Source organism: Pseudopipra pipra, chromosome W (genome assembly GCF_036250125.1).
Source record: "Pseudopipra pipra isolate bDixPip1 chromosome W, bDixPip1.hap1, whole genome shotgun sequence".
Lineage (NCBI taxonomy): Eukaryota > Metazoa > Chordata > Aves > Passeriformes > Pipridae > Pseudopipra > Pseudopipra pipra.
Window position 1 is genome coordinate 8,508,385 of NC_087580.1, and position 24,475 is coordinate 8,532,859.

At 52.8% G+C, this 24,475-nt stretch overlaps 1 long non-coding RNA gene across 1 annotated transcript; it reads left to right on the forward strand.

Annotated features, from left to right (window-relative positions):
• The first annotated feature begins 7,419 nt into the window (after positions 1 to 7,419).
• LOC135405892 (uncharacterized) lies at positions 7,420 to 8,442 on the forward strand. Its single transcript, XR_010426077.1, has 3 exons — positions 7,420 to 7,457; positions 7,576 to 7,916; positions 8,302 to 8,442. It is a non-coding gene; the product is annotated as an uncharacterized LOC135405892 (long non-coding RNA).
• The last annotated feature ends 16,033 nt before the right edge of the window (positions 8,443 to 24,475 follow it).

Below are 24,475 nucleotides of genomic sequence, written 5' to 3' on the forward strand. Positions count from 1 at the left end.
GGTGCAGGCCCAGCCACGGCCTCCCCGAGCAGAGCCCAGAGGGGCAGATGCCCTTTGCTGGCCCTGCCCCTGTCCCAGCTGGGCACACCGTGTCCTCCCGCATCAGCCGGGCCCCGCTCTGCTCAGCTGGCCCAGGCAGGGGGGGCCAGGGACTGGCAGCCCAGCAGGGCTCTGGCTCCACACTGGGCTGGCCCTGGCACACAGCTGCCCCAGTGCCCCTGTCCCCAGGGATGGCCCTGCCCTGGGCCCAGTGCTGGCCCTCAGCAGGATGGCACCTTCCCGCCCCACTCTCCCTCCCTCCCCACCCGCCTCACAGGCCCCTCTGCGCTGGGACCCCCGTGGGCACAGATCAAGGACAGGCACTGAGCGGGGGCTCCCGGCACCTGCCACAGCCTCAATTCTCCACTCACCTTTGCCCACATTTCCGCAACACCTTCCATCCCTACGGGCCCCTGACCAGACACAAGAGACCATTGTGGGGCAGCTGGGAAAACATCTCAGCTCAATGACTTGACTATTTGCCTTGCATTTTCCCCAGGAGCCAGCAGTGACCTGGAAGACTTTCCTTTTGCCCCTTTCTGCTTCGTGCCTCGTTTGTTGGATAATTGAGGAACGTTGACTGAGGAGGGGCCCAGGGGAGCTGAAGCCGCTCAAGAATGAGGCATTTACAGCCCCTCACCACCAAAGGTCCCACTCATGACCATCCAAATTGTGGGAGCAGCAGCTCATTGGAAGAGGGAAATGTCCCCAGTTTGGTGTTTGAGAGAGAGATGGATGAAAGACGTGACCAGGGTGCTTGAGGTGCAGCTGATCCCCCCTGGACTGTCTCCTTCCTTCCCCCTGAGCAGGGCTGGGAGCACCTGGGGAAATTCCTCTTGTTCCTGCAGTCCCTGCTGTGGGATTTTTCCCACCCTCTGGTTCCAAATGGATTTGGGGCCTGGCCGTTCTCCTCAGGCCGTGACCCGCAGGGAGGTGTTGTGGTGACTCACAGAGGGAAAGGGAGGAGAAAAGGGGGCCCTGTTCTCCCCACATTTATGTCTCCCTTCCCAATTTCCTGGTGCCCTCAGCTTCCCAGAGTCCCACAGTAGCTAAACGAGTAGGGGGACCAGACTCAGCAGGAGGTCTCTGTCCTGTTGTCCTGGTTTTGACTGGGATAATGGACTGGTTTACAGTCACTGCCCACCACAGGGACTTGTCTCAGCACAGAATCCTGGAATCATGGATTGGTTTGGGTAGGAAGGGACCTTAAACTCATCCCGTGCCACCCCCTGCCATGGGCAGGGACACCTTCCACTAGCCCACGTTACTCCAAGCCCTGTCCATCCTTGCCTTGGACACTTCCAGGGATGGGGCAGCCACAGCTTCTCAGGGCATCCTGTGCCAGGGCCTCCCCCCTCACAGGGAAAACTTTCTTCCCAATATCCCTCTAAGCCTGCCCTCTGTCAGTGGGAAGCCATTCCGCCTTCTCCCATCACTACAGCTCCTTGTCCAAAATCCCTCTGCAGCTCTCTGGGAGCCCCTCGAGGCACTGGAAGGGGCTCTAAGGCCTCTCTGGAGCCTTCTCTTCTCCAGGCTGAACAATCCCAATTGTCCCAGCCTGTCCCCAGAGCAGAGGGGCTCCAGCCCTCCGAGCATCTTTGAGGCCTCCTCTGGATCCACTCCAACAGGTCCATTCCTCCTGATCTGGGCCCCCCGAGCTGGAGGCAGCACTGCAGGTGGGGTCTCACCTGAGGGCAGCAGAGGGGCACATTCCCCTCCTCCCCTGCCCCCGGGATGAGCCCTGCACACGGGGGGTTTCTGGGCTGGCTCATGTCCCATTTGTCACCCACCAGCACCCCCAGAGCCCTCTCCCAGCAGGGACTTCCATCCCTTCCTCCCCCAGCCTGCACCGATCCCGGGGGTTGCCCTGACCCGGCTGCACCACCTTGGTCTTGTCCAACCTCAGCAGATTCCCGTGTGTGCCAGGAAACAGGGGGAAAGGGGAATTCACCCGACTCTTGGAGATTTGTTTGTCTGGTGGTGCCCCGGGGAAAAACCAAACCCTGTCAGTCCCATCTAGTCTGTCCCATATTCCACCCAGGAACCCTCCACCAAACAGATCCACAAGGTGGGGGAATTCCAGGGCCCTTTTTCGGGGACTGACTCGTCACAGCAAAAGGAAAACCCCTCAGTGGATATTTCCACGAGTTACTCTGGAATCCCCTGTGACATCTCATCCTACCTCTGTGACAGCACATCCTCCCTGTGACTTCACAGCTCCTCTATGAAGTCCCTTCCATCATATGACATCATATCTCCCCTGTGACAGCACATCCTCCTCTGTGTCATCACATGCATCACACAACATAAAGTTCTCATCTGTGACATCACATCCTTTCTGTGACATCACATCCTTTCTGTGACATCACATCCTCCCACGTGACATCACATCCTTCCTCAGTGAAATCACATCCTCCTCTGTGACATCACAGCTGGTCTGGGTCGTCGCATCCATCATATGACATCACCTCTCTCATGACATAACATCCTCCTCTGTGAATCACATCCTTCCTCTGACGTCATATCCTGCCCTGTGACATCCTCCTCTGTGACATCACCTCCTCTTCTGTGTGATGCCGTGGAATGTTGGTGCTAAAGAAATTACTCAGGAGCAGTTAATTAGGGGTGAGATAAGGAAAGGGTTTAATTGTGCCAAGGCAATGGATGTTACAAGACACGCGCCGCTGTGCTCGAGATGGTACATTTTATAATATTGTCTGTCCAATCCCAAGTGTGGCCACACTGTAGCCTTTGCTCTGGTCCACCCCAGGTCCACCCCCTGAGAATTGAGTCTGGGGTGTATTTCGGGACCACCTCTTCATCATTCTCATCATCTTCAGAGCACAGAGGGTATATAGTCACCTAGTTCTTGACTCTGTTTTGTTGTTCAGGCCCTGATATGGCTGTTCTCTAAACAGCCTAGGCCTTGCCTTGACAAGAGACTAAACATTGCCACTGAATTCAGGGGCAGATTTGATATGGGGAGCATAGAATGGGGTAAGAGGGATAAGGAATGTGTAAACTCCTTGTAATACAGGAAAAGGGAGTGAGGGATGCTGCTTTTCAAATCTACTTCTACTACTTATAAAATTGATAAAGCTTATAAAAATTAGAAAAATAAAAACTATAGTAGGGGCTTAAGGCATCAGTTACATCACATCATTCCTGTGCCACCACATCCTCCTCTGTGACATCACATCCCCCACATGACATCACACCTCTGGGCCCAGCGCTGGCCCTCAGCAGGATGGCACCTTCCCGCCCCACTCTCCCTCCCACCCCACCCGCCTCACAGGCCCCTCTGGGCTGGGACCCCCGTGGGCACAGATCAAGGACAGGCACTGAGCGGGGGCTCCCGGCACCTGCCACAGCCTCAATTCTCCACTCACCTTTGCCCACATTTCCGCAACACCTTCCATCCTTACGGGCCCCTGACCAGACACAAGAGACCATTGTGGGGCAGCTGGGAAAACATCTCAGCTCAATGACTTGACTATTTGCCTTGCATTTTCCCCAGGAGCCAGCAGTGACCTGGAAGATTTTTCTTTTGCCCCTTTCTGCTTCGTGCCTCATTTGTTGGATAATTGAGGAATGTTGACTGAGGAGGGGCCCAGGGGAGGTGAAGCCGCTCAGGGGGGCATTTACAGCCCCTGCACCCCAAGGGGATGTGATTGCCCCAGCACAGGGAATTCCCTCACATCCTGGGAACCTCCTCCACTGCCCATAGAAGGGGTGGTACGGGATGAGATTTAAGGTCCCTTCCCACCCAATCCAGTTCATGATTCCAGGATTCTGTGCTGAGACAAGTCCTTGTGGTGGGCAGTGACTGTAAACCGGTCCATTATCCCAGTCAAAACCAGGACAACAGGACAGACACCTCCTGCTGAGTCTGGTGTCCCCTCTCGTGCAGCTACTGAGGGACTCTGGGAAGCCGAGAGCACCATGAAATTGGGAAGGGAGATGTAAATGTGGGAAAACAGGGCCCCCTTTTCTCCTCCCCTTTCCCTCTGTGAGTCACTGCAACGCCTCCCTGCAGGTCATGGACTGAGGAGAATGGCCAGGCCCCAAATCCATTTGGAACCAGAGGGTGGGAAAAATCCCACAGCAGGGACTGCAAGAACAAGAGGAATTTCCCCAGGTGCTCCCAGCTCTGCTCAGGGGGAAGGAAGGAGACAGTCCAGGGGGGATCAGCTGCACCTCAGGCACTCTGGTCACGACTCTCGTCCATCTCTCTCTCAAACACCAAACTGGGGACATTTCCCTCTTCCAATGAACTGCTGATTCTACACTTTAGATAGTCCAGAGTGGGACCACTGGTGTTGAGGGGCTGTAAATGCCTCATTCTTGAGCGGCTTCGCCTCCCCTGGGCCCCTCCTCAGTCAACATTCCTGAATTATCCAACAAAGGAGGCAGGAAGCAGAAAAGAGCAAAGGGAAAGTCTTCCAGGTCACTGCCGGCTCCTGGGGAAAATGCAAGGCAAATAGTCAAGTCATTGAGCTGAGATGTTTTCCCAGCTGCCCCACAATGGTCTCTTGTGTCTGGTCAGGGGCCTGTAGGGATGGAAGGTGTTGCGGAAATGTGGGCAAAGGTGAGTGGAGAATTGAGGCTGTGGCAGGTGCCGGGAGCCCCCGCTCAGTGCCTGTCCTTGATCTGTGCCCACGGGGGTCCCAGCCCAGAGGGGCCTGTGAGGCGGGTGGGGAGGGAGGGAGAGTGGGGCGGGAAGGTGCCATCCTGCTGAGGGCCAGTGCTGGGCCCAGGGCAGGGCAGGGCCATCCTGGGGACAGGGGCACTGGGGCAGCTGTGTGCCAGGGCCAGCCCAGTGTGGAGCCAGAGCCCTGCTGGGCTGCCAGTCCCTGGCCCCCCCTGCCTGGGCCAGCTGAGCAGAGCGGGGCCCGGCTGATGCGGGAGGACACGGTGTGCCCAGCTGGGACAGGGGCAGGGCCAGCAAAGGGCATCTGCCCCTCTGGGCTCTGCTCGGGGAGGCCGTGGCTGGGCCTGCACCACTTGGGGGCTGCAGTGCCCGCAAATGGGCTGGAGCCGGGCACTGCCACCACCCCAGCACTTCCCTGGGCCCAGCCCTTGTGTGCCAGGGCCAGCATTGCCCAGTGCTCCCCAGGGCCTGCCCAGACTGGAGATCCCAGTCACCTGGCTGTGCCCATTGCCCGTCAGCCCCTTTATCTCCCAGCTCCCTGTTTCCCTGATCCCGTGATCCTGGTGCCCCAAGAAGGGGGTCAGTGCCAGCCCTGTGTTCAGCCAAGGGGCTTGAATGGGAACAGGGAAAACTGTGCTCAGACACGCCGGGTTTGGGGCTGGGCTGAGCTCTGGGGTGTCCCAGAGGGAAAGCTCTGGGAAAGGGATGGGCAGGAGCACATGAGTGGTTCAGGCTTTGGGGCCATTGGAGGATGGATTGTGTTGTGTGGGATTGTCCCCACAGGGTATGCAGCTGCTTTCAGCTCCCTGCCCACCCCCTTGGCACCCCCAGGGCCTGGGCCCTTCCAGGGGCAGCTGCCCCGTGCAGGAAGCTGGAGGGATGCCGGGGAAGGTGGCTGGATCGGTGCCACAGGCGGGATGGACTCTGTGCCAGGGCTGGGCTTGTGGCCAGGGCTGGGGGCTGTGCCCAGCCGGGCTTTGCCCCGGGGGCTCTCGGGGACGGTCAGGGAGGAGTCCCGGCAGGGATAAATGTGCTCCTGCCCTTGTGCAGCCTCAGCCAGTGCTGCCCAGGCCCAGAGGAAGATGAAGGTCGCTGTGCTCAGCGTGGCCCTGCTCTTCACCATCCTGCTGAGCCCCCCGGCAGATGCCAAGGTGAGGCCCCCATGCCACGGCCATGGGCTCGGGGATGGGCCCCTTCCCGATCCAGGGGCTCCCCCAGCACTCCCCAGCCCCCCCAGTCCCGGGCCAGGCCACTTTCTTCTGGCCACAATTCCCTCTCTCCTTCCCCTTCCCACAATTCAACTCCTGCTGCTGCAGCTCCGCTTCCTCACGGGATGCTTGCACCCGGCTCCGTCCTGGCACAGTCCCAACGCTTCCTGCTCTTTCTGACCCCAAATCCCACCTTTTTGGGCCTCCCCATCCCATCCTCTTGGTCCCCTGGGGCATCTTCCCACCATCTCCTCTCTTTCCCAGCCAAAACAAAGGCCCAACCCAAACTGAGTGGAACTGGGCCAAGCCCCACTGGAGTCCAAGGAGGACAAACAGGCCCAAGCTCCACACTGGGCTCAAGTGGGACAAGGCCTGGCCAGGCTGAACTGGCACCAACTGGGAAATGCCCTGCCATGCCCATTCCCAGGGCCTTTCCTCCAGGCTTTGCCCTCAATGCCTTGCCTTTCCCCCTGCACTGGTGTCCCCAACTTGCCTGGGAGCCGCAATCCCAAAGAGCCCCGCTCAGCCCGGGGGGCAGCCGGGGCTGGAGGGGGTGGGGACACCCGTGTCCCCCCCAGCCCCACAAGGCCAACCCCAACCAAGCCTTTGCTCTCCTCCTGCAGCCCGTTCAGGCTGGCGGCGTCCAATGTGGGGAGGTAAGTCTGGGAGTTGGGGGGCACCCAGTGTGGGAAGTGGGGGGCACTTTGGGCCCCCCATCCCTTCCTGGCACTGGGGACACCCCAGTGACCAGTGACGTCTCCTTGTCTCTCTACAGGCAGGCGGGATCGGCGGCCCGGTGGGTACCAGGGCTTGTGCTGGGCCCAGACCCTCCCCTCTGGTGGCCACCACCCTCCAGGCCATCCCAGTGCTCCCCAGTCCACCCCAGTGTGCACTGGGGAGGGCCTTCCTCAGGGCCCCCACTCTATTCCCACACACCCCAGTCCACCCCACCACACACACACAGGCCATCATTCCCACACCATTTCTCCCCTTTTTTCTCCTCTAATCCTTCCCCTTTCCCATTGCCCATGACACTCGTGTCCAGAAATCCCCTTCCTTGACCCCTCAGTCCCAAAGCCCCTCCCAGTCCCTTCCAGTTTTCTCCCCTTCCCCATTTCTCCTGCCCCCATCCCTGCCCTGCTTCATTCCCTGGGTCCCCTCAACTGGAATCCCTTTTTCCTCACCCGCATCCCCCACAGTCCCATCCCTTCCACACCTCAGTGACCATCCTCTGGGATCCCCAATTCCTCCACTTCACCCTCTTTGGGTCCCCTCCTCCTCCCCCCCACCCTCCCTGCAGGTCCTGAATTCCCCTGGCTCTCCTTGTCTCCATCCCCACCCTGGGCCCTGCAGGAACAGGGATCCCGGGGGAAACTGGGTTCAGTGGGGAGAGGGGGGAGCAGAAGGGATTTTCCCCCTCATACCAGGGGCCAACCATGGGCTGGGGGGTCTGGGGACACCCGTGTCCCTCCCCCAGCCCCACAGGGGCCAATCCTGCTTAAACCTTTGCTCTCCTTCCCTAGCCAATCTCGGGACAAGGAGGAGGTGGATGTGTTGGGGTAAGTCCTGGAGTTGGGATGTCCCCAGTGTGGGAAATGGGTGGAAATGTAGTCCCCCCATCCCTCCTGGGCCTGGGGACACCCCAGTGACCAGTGACACCTCACGCTCTCTCTCCAGGGAGGCATGGATGTCCATCGAGTGAAGAGGTCTGAGGTGGGTACCCCGAGTTCTGCTGGGCCCAGACCCTCCCCTCTCATGGCCACCACCCTCCCTGGCATCCCAGTGTGCCCCAGTCCAGCCCAGTGTGCCCCAGTCCAGCCCAGTGTGCCCCAGTACAGCCCAGTGTGTCCCAGTCCAGCCCAGTGTGTCCCAGTCCAGCCCAGTATGTCCCAGTGCACCCCAGTGTGTCCCAGTTTACCCCAGTGTGTCTCTAACCCTGCCTTTGTCCCCAGCCCCCCGTGGCTGACCAGGTGGAGCTGATGCGCCAGTGACGCTCGGCTGCCTCTCTGCATGTCCAGGTGAGAAATATCGGAGGCTCCTCAGCCCCCCAAAGGAGCCTGGCAGGGCCCTGGGGGGTCCCTGAGCCCTCTGCAGTGGGCAGAGCTTGGGCACAGCAGAGGGACACGCAGGGGGCTGTCCCTGCTCCGTGTCCCGGGGCAGCTGGACAGAGCTGCCCCCAAGCCTTGCCTTGCACTGGGGGCTCTGCAGACCCCCAGGCTCACCGGGAGGGCAGGGAGGGGCTCGGGGAGCTGTCAGAGCATCCCGGGCTCAGGGATCCACATGGATCTCAGCATCCAATTCCCTTTTCTTGCCCCAGCTCCCTGCAGACAGACGGGGTAGGAACAAGGCCCCTGCCATGTCCCTGTGGACACCAGGGGTGACATTTGGGGCTCTGTCTTTCAGGACTGGAAGTGGTGGTGACACCCGTGTCCTGGCCCCCTCCAACGGCATGAGGAGATGATCATCCCTGGAGGACCCCCCTGATCCCCTGGGTGCCCTGGCAATTTCCCTGCAAGAATCAATAAACCCCTGCAGCAAAACAAATGCTCTGTGTCTGTCTGTGTGTGTGTGTTCTCACATCCATGAGTGCCTTCCCGTGTCCATGTGTGTTCCCACGTCCCCTGGGGCACCCGGTGGTTTGGGGGCACAGCGGGAAACAGGGTCTGACTGGGGCTGTCCAAGCACCGTCCCTGTCATGGTTTGAGATAGCCCCAAAATCCAATCCCCTAGTCTAAGCCCCCTCCCACATCTCAACCTAATGTGAGATGGGTTTTTCCAGACAAAACACACCAGACTCAGAATGGGGAAAGGGAATATATTACAATGACTGTACAGTAAATACCATATCACATTATACACACGATCACAATATCTCTACCATGACATATAGTATTTACAATGGACCCGATCTCTTCTCCCCTCCAAATAAAAGTCCAGGAGGGAAAGAAGGACAGATCCCTTCCAGTCCTTAAGCAACATCTTCTAAGGCAGCTGGTTTCTTCTTCTCATGCATGCAGCAGCTGTGGCTGGCTTTCTGCCAGCACTCACGAGGGAGGTATCCAAGCTCCCTCGGTCCCCTTGACGCAGGGGGTCGTTTCACCACGGTCATATCACGAGACACAGGGGGGTCTTCCTGATGGTCTGGTATCTCCAGGAGACTCAAGCTCCTGCAGGGCCTCTGTGCCCTGTTCTCAGGCTGCCACCGTGGCAGCAGTGCGAGGGGGGAGCCAAGGTCACCCCCCTCTGCATTCCTCTGGCCATCCCGGTCCAGCTCCGGGACCTCTTTGAGCTTCTTAGCTCCTCTCTCTCTCCGGTGCTGCATGTCCAAAACTACTCTCCAAAATAGGAGTCCATGTCCCTCTTCTCTAAGAGGGGTCTCAAGGGAGTTTTGGGGTCTGGTATCAGTCTTACCCCAAACTCTGTAGCTCTGCTGCTGGCTCTCTCTCTCTCTCTCCCTTTCCAGGAGTCCTTTCTGCGATGCTGCATGTCTCTGTTGCTTCTCTGGTTCAGGTCTTATCTGTCCTGGCTCTGTGCCACTGTTTCTCTGGTCAGTGCCGGCTGCTGCTCTGTGCCCATGGAGAAAACATCTCCCGGCATAACTACAGACGCTTAGTCCAGTCTAGCACTGTTCCAAATCTCTGTAGCCCCAACTGGGGCTGGGGGCCCCGGAGGCCCCGAGGGGCTCCGAGCCCCTTCCTCGTGGCTCTACAACATGGCCACCTCTCCTCCAACAACCAAACTACAACTCATCTCTTCCGGTGAGCTTGTGATATGTTTACATTTTTGCAGGAGCGCCCATTGGGCAAAACTTCAAAACTTCCAGGGGTTTCCACCCCTTGGGGTTCTACCACTTCTCAGCCTCTGGGGGAAAAACCAAGGTCCAAACCACCACAGAAGGTCTGGCCATAAATGAGGTGAGATTGAAATCTGGTCAGTATTAAAGCAGTGGGATGCTGAGAGGCCAGGTGTGCTTCCCGGGTAGCAAAGAGTTAAAATCACTGCAGTAAACAGAGTAAGTGGGATCTGCCAAACTGCTGAGGTGACTTTATGGCTCCTGGTTGAAAAGTGGAAATCTGGTAATCTTAACCCTAAAGGAAACACAGGGACTGTGCTCTCACAGTGCTGGGTTTGCTGCAACACCAAACAGAATTTCTGAAGTTACAGCTAATTTGGCTCCACTGACAGCTGCAGCATTAAATGTTGCAAACCCAGGAGCCACAGTACCAGCACAGCCGTGCTTCAGCCCTGGAGGAGTGGTCTCAGCCTTCCCTTCCTATTCTCCTCCCTGGGCAGTTTGTTACAGACAGTTGAATACCAATGCTTGGCCTTTAACAGCTGCTCTGCCAACCAGAGGGGACCCCCCTGAAAAATAGGGGAAGTTTGTGTTGTTTTCTTTTTCCAGGAAAGCCAGCACTGCCCCCACTGAAGATGAGAGGAAGGAGTTGCAAGCAGGGCAGCTGCCAGCGGATTTCCCCGAGAAGGCTCACAGCCAGCCAAGATGGGATAATCATTTTTCCCTTAGGCCCTTTGAACTTTGGTTACTTGCTGCTTGAGTAGCATCCTGCCAGACAAGACATTCTTTCTTCTTTTTAAGGATTGGTCTATATTAGGCCAATTTTTCCCTTTTCTTTTCCTAGGAACCTGCTGACAGGTGAGACCCAGCTGCCTGAAACCGATGGAACTTTTAACTGCCCCATAACTGCTTGTGCTGTCAGTTTATTAATGTTTGTGATTTGTTTGTGTTTCCATGGCAAGCAACTTGTTGAGAACTAAAAATATTAGGAGAATCATATAAGACAAACTGTTCTATGTATTGCCAGTTTGATTTTTGCTAAGTTTATTTTGTCTTTTTACTAAAAAGAATGGGGTGGGGAAAGCTTTTGTCTTATGGATGTATAAGTTTGTCTCAGAAAACTCAATCAAATTTAGCCTGGGAGTTGGTACAAGAATTTATGCCTATTTGGAATCCTATAAATATGTATTAACCTTCCCATTCTGCTTCAGAAGGATTTAGATTTATTATGATTTGACTCAATTTTTCAGAGATGTTAATGAGTGAACTAAATAATCTTAACAAAAGAAAACATTACATGGGAAATGGTTGAGTCCCCCTTCCTAAACCAGAATGAGGGACGGCCACGGACTGCAAAGGGGACATGGATAAAATACAGGAAGGCCTTTTACCAGCTCTCAAGACCTGTAACCAGTTTTGGAAACACTTGTATTCTCACTTGAACGTGTCTGATGTACTATTGAGTTTCCTACCCTGTGTCCTAAGCAGGTTTTTTACTTTGCATCTCTTCTTTCTTTTATGCTAATCAATATGGTAACTCTAGTCCATTGTGCACCCCACATGCTTCTAAGCTTTGGGTGCAATTTACTGTAGCAGCAATTGTAAAGGAATGTGATGAGGGGAATTTGCCCACTAAAATTAAAAAAATAAAAAAGGAAAAGCACCTGGGGATAATACAGTTAAATTTGAAAGGGAATTTGTAGCATGTGACCCTTGTATAACAAGGAATAAGTGATGCTCCTCGTGCGGTGGTGAGACAAAGAGGTTTTATTCGAACTCGCGCGCCCTTTTATCCTTACAGATCATGTGACTTTCTTAACCAACCAGTTTACTAACTCTGGGGCATGCTCCTTGGGCTCTGTACCTGGCACATCCTCTGTGCCACCTTTGGCCCGCCCCTACACATCCCCTCTTTTAATTATATTAAGAAGTCACAAAAACAGTATGAACAAAAATGCAAACAACAATGCAAACAACAATTTAAACAATCAGAACATTATAAAACTACTAAGCTTCGCAGTGATCCGGCACATTGCTTGCTCAGTTGCTTAACTCTAATGTAAACCTTTTTAAAACCTTCTTATATTCCTATAGGGTAGTGCAACTTGGATAATTACTTTATTAACTGGGGGCTTATCTTAACTGTGTATAAACTTATAACTTTTTAATCTGAGGGTTTTTATAACTGGGGATTTCAAACTTTATTTAAGAACAGGGTAATCTTAGCAAACTACAATTTCTCAAAAGCGACCTGTGGCTGAGGTAGTGTTATTTGTGAGGTGTTTGTTTTTTATTATTTGACCAGTCACACAACTAATTTCATTCACACACTCATATCATACATCGGTGGCCACCGTACTGAACACACACATGAACACATACACACACACACATTCCAGAGACTGCTTTTCACCACGTTGGTCATTTCCTAATGTAAACTTAAAAACATAACATAACTCTTTTCCAAACTTCTGCGTTGCTCTGGTTCCTGTTGCTGTGGTCACATACTTGAATAGGGTTTTACACACCTGGAAGAAACCTGCTTGAGTTCTTTTCTATAACTTTTAGGCATAGCTTTCTCTTCATGTCACAAACCTAGGTATCTCATCCATCGTCCTGAAATCAAATCTTACTATGATTAGCAACTTTGGAGAAACAAACGCCTGAGGTGCGTGCTGCTTTTCAGACCTGCTTCTTTCAGCACTGTCACAACTCAAAATTTGATAACATACATAGCTTTATACAGATGTTCTTACAGGTTACACCAGTTCTCCCCCCTTTTGTTTAAACTTAGCACGTTTTTCAATATGTGTCTTTACTGTTTTATGGATTAGTGTGAAATACTTGACGTGAGAATTTTCCTATTTCATAGGAAGTAACTGCTTAATTTTAATGTTAATCCATTTTAGAGTACCAAAGGTTTGCTAAGCAAGTAACTCATGTGTTTTACACCTTTGTGTTTTGTCTAGTGAATGTAGTAGCAGTTATGTTTTGTGAATGTATATCTATTTGCATGTACAATTTCAATATGTCCAATTCAAAATGTATATCTCTGATCGCCAAGCCTCATTTGCTATTAACTCTCTAGGGTGGTTTCCTGACAGTGTGGCATACTTTGATGATGTAGCTTTATTGATTGTTATTTGAATGGTCTCTTAGAGAACCTGTATTCTGATGGAGAATGAATGAAGCAATTGTTTGCTTTAAAACTCTGGGTATAGTGTTAAACATTGCTGCTTTAGCAGCTTTTCAGTTTCTGTCAGTCATTGGCTGTGGCAGGTCAGGATGTGATTTTGTGTGCATTTGTATACAAATCATACCTTTTGTAACTCACAGGAACCAATCAGAACGCATTTCAAAAAACAGGTAACGGTTAACAATATCTCAAGGAAATTAACTTTCAAAACAGATTATCAACTTCATAGCATAATAAGCACAATTATAACATCAAAGGATTGTTTTAAAATTTTCCCAAGGTAATGACAACCAGTCCAGAACTATACAGAAGCTTAGTTCATGGCTTGTAGTTTTCTCACTGTTCCGTGGCAGGATTTATTTTAAGTCTATTGCAGCATATTGTGTTTTCCTAGATGCATATGTGAAGGCCCTGAGGCTTTTCATTGGTTCAGTATTGCATCTGGTGTGGCCTTTAAAGGTAAACTGTTGATTTCTGCCACAATCTGTGCTTAAGGAGATGGATTAAAATATTACCACCAAAACTTGCCAGGGCATCTTGAAATCCAGCGTCTTCAGCTGTCATCCTATCCAAATTGTCCTTTCAAGGCTGGAATGTTGGTAAAGGCAGGATTTCTTCCGTCCAGATCCTCAGTCGTGCTCTGCCCTAAATGACAAGCTTACAAACTCAATAGCAACTTACACAGATTTAGGTGGTGGGGTATGACTGAAAGAGCTGTTTTAGAACTAACAGCGGCTTCTCTCAGTTTGATCCCACTGAAACAAAGCTGCAATGCTTCATACCTGCTGGAAACAAAAACTAGGCAGATTTGCTTTTCAGGATCTCCCCTGTTTTGTTTGCTCTTTGTTACCTTGGTATAATTCTCTAACATTTGGTTTGCCTCTGTAGTTAGCAATTTGTCAGACTTTAAGTTGGAGTTCTCCCCTAGCAACACAAAGAGAGGTTGTAGGTCCCCTCTGTTTACGGCTGAAACCGGTTTTAAGCAACTGGTAGCCTTCTGAGGTTTCTGCAACTCCTGTAAATACAAATGTTTTTTACCTCGAGCTGTGTCACTTGTGTAGAGCTTTTTTGCTGTGTTATCTTTTCCATGGCAAGTCCAGAATTGTGGTCGTTGGATCCTTCCTGAAACAAACTGAAGATCTGCACCTTGGGCAGTTTTGGTTAAAACAGCAGGAACAATTAGCAGTTCATTTCTCGTGGCATTGGTTATTACTGTGTCTTCTGCATAATGATGTATTATGGTTGTCTGATACTTCATTGAGGTATTTTGCATCTCCTGAGGAGGTACAGCCCAGCAGTGAGTTTGAATAGTTTGTGCACTGCTTAAAACCATGATGGGAAAGAGGGGTTTCTGGGCATCCTCAGGGTGACAGAGAATGGTAAAAGAACATTTTTTTGAATCAGTTACCACTTGTGACAAATTTGCTAGAAACCCTTTAAATAGAGGCAGTCCAATCTGCAAGGCTTCTGCATGTGTTTTGACTGCGTGTTCCGCTGTTAGCATCTGTAATGTTTTCCACCTGTCACCCTTCTTTGGGGTACAGGGTACATGGTTATTTTGGGGGCTGGTTATTGGTGTGTGGCTTGCCTTAAGTAGTTTTCTCTTTTGCACATGAACAGTAGTGCTAAAAAAGAGTACAGCTAGCAATGCTATTACAAGCAATACAATACTTGTAGCACATCTTTTGTTTTGCGTATGGCACTCTTGGTACAACTGAGTCATTTCTCTGCTGCTAGGGTGTTTATGGAATGTTGCAATTAGGGGTTTCCAGGGACAATTCTCCTGATAGTGATTTATTTCTCCACAACTCAAACAACTAGTTGTGTGTCTGACTTCTTTGTGTGTTCTCATCTGGGCATCTAAAGCTGCAGCTAGAGAGGCAGGTAGCTGCTTCTCAGAGCTAGCCTTTTGATAGGGTTGCACTAGCTCAGTAAAGTCACAGTTCTCTCTTGCAGGAGAGCTCTGCAAAGCTCTTGCATTTTCTCTTTCAAAAGCCAAATGCTTGTACAGCATCTCTCTGGCTTCATTGTATTCAATTTGCTTGTTTAAAGTCGACTGTAGCTGGTCCAAACATCTTAAATTCAACTCAGTATAACTTTGTAACCCTTCACTGTTGGATAGATAATCATTTTGATCTGCAGTGATAATGTTTTCCATAGCCTTTAGGGTTTGCCTGGCTATCTCTTTATGGTATTTTGATTGTGAATCTAAATTATAATTTGCTTTCCCGCTTGACTGGTGTGCTGTGGTGTCTGCCTGTAGGTATTTCCTATGAATAGAACAATTTTTCTGGAAATCAGCTAACCAGACTGTATATTGGGTGTCACTGAGAACTAGTTTTATCAGTTCTTTCCAGTCAGATGTAGTGAGTGGGTAGGTATAACTCAATGCCTCCAAATATTTAAATATATTGGTTAAGGACAGACCAGAACCACTTATCAATTGCCTCATGAATTCTGCGGCCTCATACAAGGCCTGACTCTGAGGGGGCTGGCTTAGGCTCATATCGCCTGGGAAAGCCTAAATAATATTCAGGTTTTCCTTTCGTATTGCCTCGTCCAGACATTGTTCCCACATGTTAGCTGAAATTTTCTCCTGTGCCCTATTGATCCCTCCCGTCGGAACTATGTTTAGCTCTTTCTCCCCCTCCTTCTCCCCTTCCTTCTCTCCCTCCCTCCATTCCTCCCATTCCTCCCATCCCTCCCCCCTTTTGGTTTCGGCAAAACTGGTTCCTTGTGGGGGGATGGTGGTCGGTGCAGGTGGCGAGTGGGGGGCGGGGCTGGGCTCTCGGCCGGAAAAGAAAGGTTGGAGTACAGTTTGTGTGGGGGAGGAAAATGGCTGCGGCCATGGCTGTGCACGTGGTCGCTGATCATTTGCAGCGAAAGGGGATGAATACATTAATTTACTCTCCCCATCACTGTAACAGGACTGCCTTGTGTGGACCCGGGGGTCAGAAGTTCGCATGGCAGTGTCTGTCTCTTCCCAGCGACTCGTTTTGCGTGTCTCCCGTGTCTCCCGGTATGATCCCTGAGTTTGTATTATCATGTTGTGCTGTGCTTGCTTTCAGCAGTGTGTGCGGGGGGGGTGTAGTGTGGCTGTTTTGTCTTTCTCTGTGTGCCTCGTGCAGGCAGAGTTTATCAGAGTAAAGCTGCTTTATGTTGCAAAGTTTAGCAAATCCCTAGAGTCTGAGTTTTGTTTCAATGTATCAGAGGTTTCTATGGAAACAGGTGTCTTATGTTACCTTATTTCGAGCGGTTGGGAGCACACGTTTTGAGTCTCTTTGTAGCAGATTGGGCTAACTGCAGTCTTTTTTCTGCGGCTTTTGGGAGTCCGGGCTGTGTCGGCTGCGGCGAGGGGGGTGCTGCTCCGGCGGCGTGGGCGGTTCTGCGCACGGCTGGAGGCGGCTGCAGCTCGGGGCAGGTCCCGGCGCGGGGGCAGGCTCGGCAGATGCTGGTTCGGCGATGGCAGGCCGTGGGGTTCCGGCGCTGGTGGCTGGTGTCCCGGTGCGGCTGCAAACTGCGGGCTCGGGACAGCGGCGGCGGCGGCGGCGGTGGGGGGGCCAGGACCCGCGCGGGCGGCTCCGGCGGCGTGCTCGGGGCCGCGCGGTCCTAGCGCCCGGGCCGGGGCCGCGCGGGGCGGCGTCCGCAGACGCGGGGCGTCCCCGGCGCGCGCGGCTCGGCGGGCGCCGCGAGGCGCCGGGTTGGCGGCGAAAAGCGGCGAAAAGCGGCAGAAAGTTCTTTTGGGGTTTCCGCGGTTTCTGAAAGGTTTTTCCTCAACTTGAAGGGTCTACACTATTCTCACAAACAGGCAGGGGTCCGCAGGAGGTGGCCAGACTCCTACGGTGCGCAAGACGCGCAGGGGCGGCCAGCACACGTGCTTGGCTCGGCCGCTTCTTGGGTACTTTCAAACTACGGGTTTAGTAGTTGCTAGGCAACAGGCACTAGGTGCCGGCCGGCGGTGCAGCGGGCACGGAGCTTTGCGCTTTCCGCTAGGTAGAAAGGCAATGCGGGGGTCGCGCGGTGGGGCTGGGATGGTACGGGCGGCAGCGAGACCGCTCCTCGCACGCGATCCACACAGTCGGTAGCGAGATATCGCTTTTACCAAACGACCGACACTTAGGGAATCAACAGGCTTTTCCCTGACGATCTTAAGGTGCTCCGCAGCTCGGGGCTCCGAGCTGCAGCCACGTCTCGCCCAGGGATCAGTCTTAGACGTGCGGGTTCGCTCCAGACAGACTCACCGCCTTTGATGTTGCATGGACCCTCTCCGCACTCTCCGGCTGCCTGCTCTGACCTCTCGGCTTCTTCCTTAACTCTTTCTTCTCTTCTTCCGTGCACTACCTAATCTTTTTCGAGCTCGCTAACTAACTATCCGTCTCTTAGATGCCACTAAGACCACGGGGTTTACTGACGTCAAAGTTTTTTGCGGTAAAGACTCCCATCTCCGAAAAATCGAGACGATCCCGGAGTCACCGGCTAATCTCCTGATTCAGGATGAAATATCTCGCTTAATATAAGCTAAATTTGTCCCGTTCGAGCGCCATATGTAGCATGTGACCCTTGTATAACAAGGAATAAGTGATGCTCCTCGTGCGGTGGTGAGACAAAAAGAATTTATTCGAACTCGCGCGCCCTTTTATCCTTACAGATCATGTGACTTTCTTAACCAACCAGTTTACTAACTCTGGGGCATGCTCCTTGGGCTCTGTACCTGGCACATCCTCTGTGCCACCTTTGGCCCGCCCCTACAGGAATTAATTTCATTTATGACCCCACCACCAGTAAAGCCACAGCTTTTTGTTTTGTGTCAGGACTAAATCACGACAGAGCTCTCCCCTGTACTCTGTCCCCTGAGAATGGAGTATAGGCCTGATGTAAAGATGTGCTTATATGAACACTCTTTTATATTTTGTATGAGGACTTTGTATGCCAAAAGTTAATTTTTCATGGTGTGTAGAATTACCCAGTGGGGCAGGAACGTTGCCTAGAAATTCTTCCAACTCGATGTGGATGTGGCCAAGAGAGAACCCTGTTTTAAAGCCTTTGAACTGTATGAACACACCTCCTTACAAACCCAGTCACACTTGTTCTGGTGTGCAAAGGGAACCAATTTACTGGGAGACCTGGAGATCCCCTTTGAGTCTTGGCTGAAAAATACGTGTCTTATACGTGAGGTGTGTTTGTTGGGGATCCCCCTCGATGGGATTGAAAAATCAGTACTTGCTGTGGAATTCTGGGACTCATTTCAAGCCCCAAATGTACTTGAGAGACCCCTGGACTTGCAAGACAAGCAGCTCTGGTGCCCCACTTGGGTTAGCTTGGGGGTGTTCCTGACTCCTCACTCTGGTCTGAGGTGGGGGGTAGTGCTGTCATCCATTTGCCCAAATCGTGTCTCTCCTTACCCATGGGCAGGAAGGACAGGGCAGGAACTGAGTTGTCCTGAACAAAGCTGAGACTGGATCACTGACACACGTGCCCCAGATTATTATACATTCAGGCAAAGGGTAGATTTTCATCTTTGGGTATTTTTTACACCTTCTCTAGTTCTAACACAGCACCAGTGGGCCTTGGAAAGTACCCCAGGGCAGGTGCATGCCCTCAGGAATTGGTCCAGGTGTGTGTTCAGAGAGCTGAACTTGGGAGTCCAGCAGGTGTCAAAACTGGCTTTACAAAATGGGTTGGTGTTAGATATCTTACTGTTAAAGGAACAGGGGGTGTGTGGAATGTTAAATCTTCCTGAATGTTGTATTGCCATTCACAATGTAATGGCATCAATTGAAAAAACCTGAGGCAAACCGAAAGAAAATGCTGATCAAACATCAGAACTTTTGCAATCACTCCAACCCAAGGACTGGCTTCAAGGAACTGGCCCCAATTCCTGGCTGATGTCCATGTTCTGATCCTTGGGACTCGCGGGGTGGGGGCAGTGGCTGATGAGGATTGGGTTGATGGTTGCAACTGGATTTACATTTTTCATGACTGGAATAGCTGATGTCCGTGGTATGATTACTCTTGTTGTTGTTCCTGCTGTTTGTGTCTTTTCTGCTCTGTCTTGTCTACGTGCACATCACCCTGATGGAAAACCCGTGAACTGAGGAAAAGTCCCTGGCAGAGAGTGTTTGAGCCATGGGGTGGGGTAAGGACTTCATGCAGTTGCCTGTCTCCAAACCCTGTCAAAGCCACAGAAGGAACTTGCTGTAAGAGAAGCCACTGGACAAAAAATCCCCACTGTGCAGACGGTGAGAACTTGAGATGAGCCCAGAAGGGAGGAATCTGCAAGAGGAAAGAGCTCATGCCAGGCAGGTGGTGAGGCAGATCTGGGGAACCTCCTCATTCTCAGCAAAAATTCCCACTGTGGCAGCCTGGGGGAAAGGAAACAACTGCTCACACATGTGCAATCCCAAGAAATGGGAATGGGATCTAGGCCCCTTTTAAAGTCCATGAGTTCAAGTAAGGCAGTAAAACTTAGGAGATTGATGTATCTCACCATACTCAGCCATAAGGTTCACATCTGCAGCGGACACTTTTATAGCATGGAGGCAAGAGGTACCTGCACTACCACTTCATGAGGTAAAGATGATTGACTGTAGTCAGGGGGGGCTGTGGCAGGAGGGCCTACCCCGAGAAGGCCCAGAAGTCCATCAGAAAATGCCCACAGTGCAGGCTCTCATGCAAGCTGGCTGTGGTCAGTTCCTGGTGGTGCCACGGTGGTGGGTTTTGGTGTTGAATGAGGCTAAAACCAGCCTGGTTCACCAAACTCCAAACACATCCTGCTTTTTGAAGTTGGATGTGGCGGATAAGCTGGTGGCTGGCCTGTAAATTTGTGACTAGCAGTCAATCACTTTATACTATTAAAGTCCAGTCCACTTTTCTGCAGTCAGGTTCTTCAAACATAGCCCTTCTTGGGGTGTATGTGTGGAGATTCCTCCCTTGGGCTGGGGACTCCCCAAGGATACTCCTGGAGGTTGAGCAAAAGAGTTCTCCCCACAAGCGTTGGTATGGGTGAGTTACATCCAATCTCTACTTAATGATTATTTCCCTTCTGCTCCCTTGAATATAATTGCTTCAATAATTGCTTCAATAGAGTGCACTGTCCTATCCTACCCTGTGCTAGTAGTAGTCTAAGCCTTTATATTGTGTAGTAAATAATTCTCATTGAGATCTTCCCTCTGTTCACTCATCTGTTCATTTGTCTGATCATTTGTATTAATAAATGATTAATTTTATAGAAATAGTCTCACTTTGTCATCATTCAAACCTGCAGGACAAAAGTGGTTCAATGCCACCTCTGTAATTCCTCAGATTTAAACCATTGACATGATCCGAGGCTAAGATTGGATCCAGGCACACCAAGACTCCTCTCTGAGAAGGACTTTAGAAAGCAAGGGGGTCCTTTGTGCCCCTTGTGACTCCCCAGCAGGGCTTCTGTAATAAATGTTGTCTGAGCCTTCCACTCCCACCCGTGACAGCGATCTGGGGGTGTCTCGGCCCTCCTGGTCTTGGAGCCAGAGGAGCTGCTGCCAGGGCTGCTCTCAGTGCTGCTCCTCGTGCAGAAGGAGCTGTGTCATGGCAGTGCCAGCCCTGAGGACGTGCTGCTTGTCCTGGAAAGGGAAAGGAGAGGCTCTGCTGGGAGGGCTGAAGGTCGGTCTGTCCTCCCTGCTGGGAGGGGTTTCCCTTGGCCTTCTGGCCTGCAGGAGAAGGGCTCCCTGGAGAGCAGAGAAAGCAGCATTTCCCCATGCTGGCCCCCCAGGCCTCCCTGCAGAAGGGGCCCAGGACTCGGCTGTGTCCCTCCAGGGAGCCCCCAGCCTCGGGCACGGTGCTGGCAGGCTCCTGGCTTGGGGTGCTTTGTCACCCAGACGGCCCTTCCCAGCCCCCCTCTCCTCACGTGCCACCAGGCACAGATGGACCCACGGACGTGGCCATCCCAGCTGTGGCCCAAGGCGTGGGAAGCAGCAGCTCTCTCCTCTCCTCCTGGCAGCCCAGCCAATTGACCAGCACGTAATGGAAGAGGGGGTAAATGTCTTCACAGAGCTGCACTTCCCGGCTGCCAGGGAAGGGGTGTTGCTCCTGGGTGACATATTGACCCCTTTGGACCATTGTTTCACAACTGTGCCAGGAGAAGAGAAAAGGGAGCACTCGAGAGTCTGCAGCCAGGAAGGTTCCTTGCACCCTCCCCCAAGCCAAGCTTTCTGGGCAGTTCCAGGCTCAGCCCAGGACCAGCTCTGGATCCAAGCTCAGCCTGTGCCCTGAGGTATCTGGATTCAAACCCCTGCCTGTTTCTCTCCTCCTCCCCATCGCACCTTTTCCTCCTAAGTGGCTGTTCCCCTCCAGCCTCTTCCACTGCACCCCTGCACTTCCTCTCCCAATATTCACCCTTTTAACCCTAAAGCAAAGCCAGGGAACAAAGTCATGGGAAGGGACCCGGCAGTTCCTCCACCCCAGCACTGGGGAAGAGACCCTGCAGCTCCTCCACAGGCAGCACTGCCACATCCTGCCCACAGAAACCTCCCAGGCTTCCCCCGCTCCTCCTGCTCACTCACAGCAGTTGGGGATCGCCAAAGCCTGACCTTGCAGCAGGCTGACACTCCCCATGTTCCCTCTGAGATCACAGGGAGGCATCCAAGGTCACTCCAGCCCCATCCCCGGGATCCCGGCCAAGGAGCCGACACTCAGCACTGCAGACGGGGCACAGGATCCGGCCCCTCCACACCCGACTGGGCACAGCAGGGCGAGAGCGGCGTTCCCAGGAAGGGGATGCACCGGGGGCTGCGGAGAAGGCAGAGACAGGCACTGAGAGGAGTAGGGAGAGACACAGGAGGCTGGGGCTGTTCCCTGGCAAGGCTGGGGCTACTGGGCCATGAGGGATGAGCCAGGGGTGTGGGGAGAGCTGTCTTCCTAAGGGGGACCCAGAGGAGCCCTTGAGGCAAATGAGGAGGACAGAGGGGGGCAGAGACCCTGCAGGTTTTTCCCAGCGGGTTCCCACCCTGCAGGAACTGGGATTGGGCTGGTAAGGCAGAGCAGCCGGCTGGCCCTGGCTCAGAGCAAGGAGGCACAGCAACTTCGTACCCCCAGTCCAACAGGGAGCTTTAGAGAAAGGGGAGGGATCTCCCCATGACCGCAGACCCCTGCCCAGACCAGGGGGCCGAGAGTGCCGTGCCGGAGCTGCGGCCACTTTGCCCAAGGTGAGGAGCACAGCCTCACCAGGGCCCTTCCCCGTGGCCTTCAGGTGGCTCTGGAGCTTGGACAGGGCACAGTGGGAGCAGGAGTGGGCCAGAGCCACCCAGATGTCACTCACAGCTGCCGTCACATCATCTGTCACCCCCTGAACAAGCACCACGGGACAAGCTCGTGGCTTCCATTATCTGGTGGTTTGACACTGTAATGGAACTACAGTGCTATTTTTTCCTGTCCTGTATGTTCTTTGCCCACAGAAATAGGGAAGGTCTCCTTTCCAGGATGAAGCCATCCCAAATGTCCCATTGCTCTGGTGGCAACAACACCAAAGTTGTTCATTTCTGCAGCTTTATTTGCAAGCTGTTTCCTTCCACCTCTGCCTTGGGCTGCTGAGGCTGCACCAGCAGCTCCACTGTGCAGGGAACAGAGGCTCTTTGGCTCTTTGGTCCCTTAAGTGTCAGCTCATTTGGATCTTCCTCTGGAAACCACCCTCACAAAACCTCCTATTGATGCATAGATAGCACATAACAGTGACAATGGGAAGCTGATGTCCAGTTAAAAATTCAGACTTCCCGGAGCTGGGGACTGTCACTTCTTAACTTCATTTGCTGCCCCTTGTTTCCCTCACCTGCTGGAACACTCTCAGCACCCTGTCTCTTATTATACCCAGAGCTATTCTGGGGTTAGGTTGCCAGCTTTTGAGCAAAGCTCTATTCTAACTGAGAAAGTTTTGGGTAGTCCCATTTCTGGAGAAGATTTATTTATTCTAGGATTCTATGACTGATGAGGGTTTCCTTTCTTCAAACCTTATAGGTTATGTCCTGACTTCCTTCTATTTCTTTTTTGGACCCAATGAATCCTGCTTTATTGCCAGCTGGGGTCCTATCTGTGCAGGTACTACTGAATATGGAACAGTTCTCCTGTAGTTGGGGGGGGCTCTTTTGTTATGTTTTGTTTTTTAATTAATTTCTTAGCAGTTGTATCAGGGAGAGTTTGGAAGGATGCTGAAACTGAAACCATCCACTGTTGAAAACTCAACCAAACCAATATTTATTATCAAGAGGTGGCCAACAAAACGAAAAAAAACAAGAGAGAGGAAGGAGGAGAAAAATAAGCCCTCAGTACAACTCCCCCAGTCCCCCAGGTGTTGCTTCTGAAGTTATCTCACCTCCCCAGAATGCCCAGAATTGCCCAGAGCAGAAGCTGCACTCTGGGACAGTCGGCAGGCTCACAAGGTCGCAGCGTCCCCGCAACAGGCAACGTTGTCCTTTCAGGTGAAGCTTGTGTCTGCTGAGCACGAGCCATCAGCTTTTTACCCAATTAATTGGTGAGGTCTGCCTGGGCAGGTGTGGCCAGCACCACCCAGCCAGAGGCCTTCAGTCCCTGCCAGCGTTCTGGAAGTGGTGCCCCTTCTGCGCATGCGTGTGTCCTTTGGAATTCCCCCCACACTTGCACACTGTACTTCAGGGGGTCTTTTCTAAATGAGTCTGGGGCCATACTTCATCACCCTCCTCTTCACTTTCTTCTTCAAATGCCCTTGGAAGGCCATCAGCCAATAAGAAGACACCAATTAATTGTAGTTTGTACAAAACGCCTCCTTCAAGGTCCAAGTTCCAGTTTCTCAGTGCTTGTTTTCTCCTAACTTGGTAGGAAAAGGAGAGACTGTCCCAGGTGGCTGGGCCAAAAACAGACCAAAAGTATCAACATCTAACACAACCCTGACACATCCGCAAACAAAAAGGGAAATTTCTTCAGCCTGTTTGTGGTCCATTGTAGCGTCCCTCCCCTGAGAAAGCTGGTGCAGAACTTGTGGGCCTTCACTTGGTGTTGTCATTGGGGCAAAGTGGGACAAGATGTGTTTGAAAGTTTCTTCCTGCCCTGCTGTGTGCTGCTTGTTGCCTGGTGGAGGAGCAGAGCAGAAATTCACTGTTGGCATCTGGCAAAGCAGCAGGAGAGAGCAGTTGTGAGGGGAAGGGGGGTGAGGTGTCTGCTCTTCAAGAGGGACAAGACAAAGGAGTTGAGGAATTGTTGGGAACTCTGGCATGGAAGGCTTGGAGCGCTGGGTGGGCATTTCTTGAGAGCTGTGGTGGCCCCACTTCGTCCTGAGCCTCATTTGATGGCAGTGTGTCCAGAGGCAGCCCGGCTCCAGGCTGAAGCAAAAAGCCAGAGCGGGTGATGCGGGAGCTGCTCCAGCGCCTACCGCAGCCTGCGGCCCGGTGGGAGCGTCCCGGGCCCTGCCCCGGGGCGCCCTGAGGCGGGGCAGTGCCCACTCCCGCCGGCCGCCCTCACAAGGCCCAGGCCGCCTCCTTCCCACAAGGCCCAGCAGGGCCGCCCTCACACCTGCCCCGCCCTGCCCTGTCCCGCCCGGCCCCACCCTGCCCCGTGGCCTCTGTCACACCCCACGCTGACGTGCT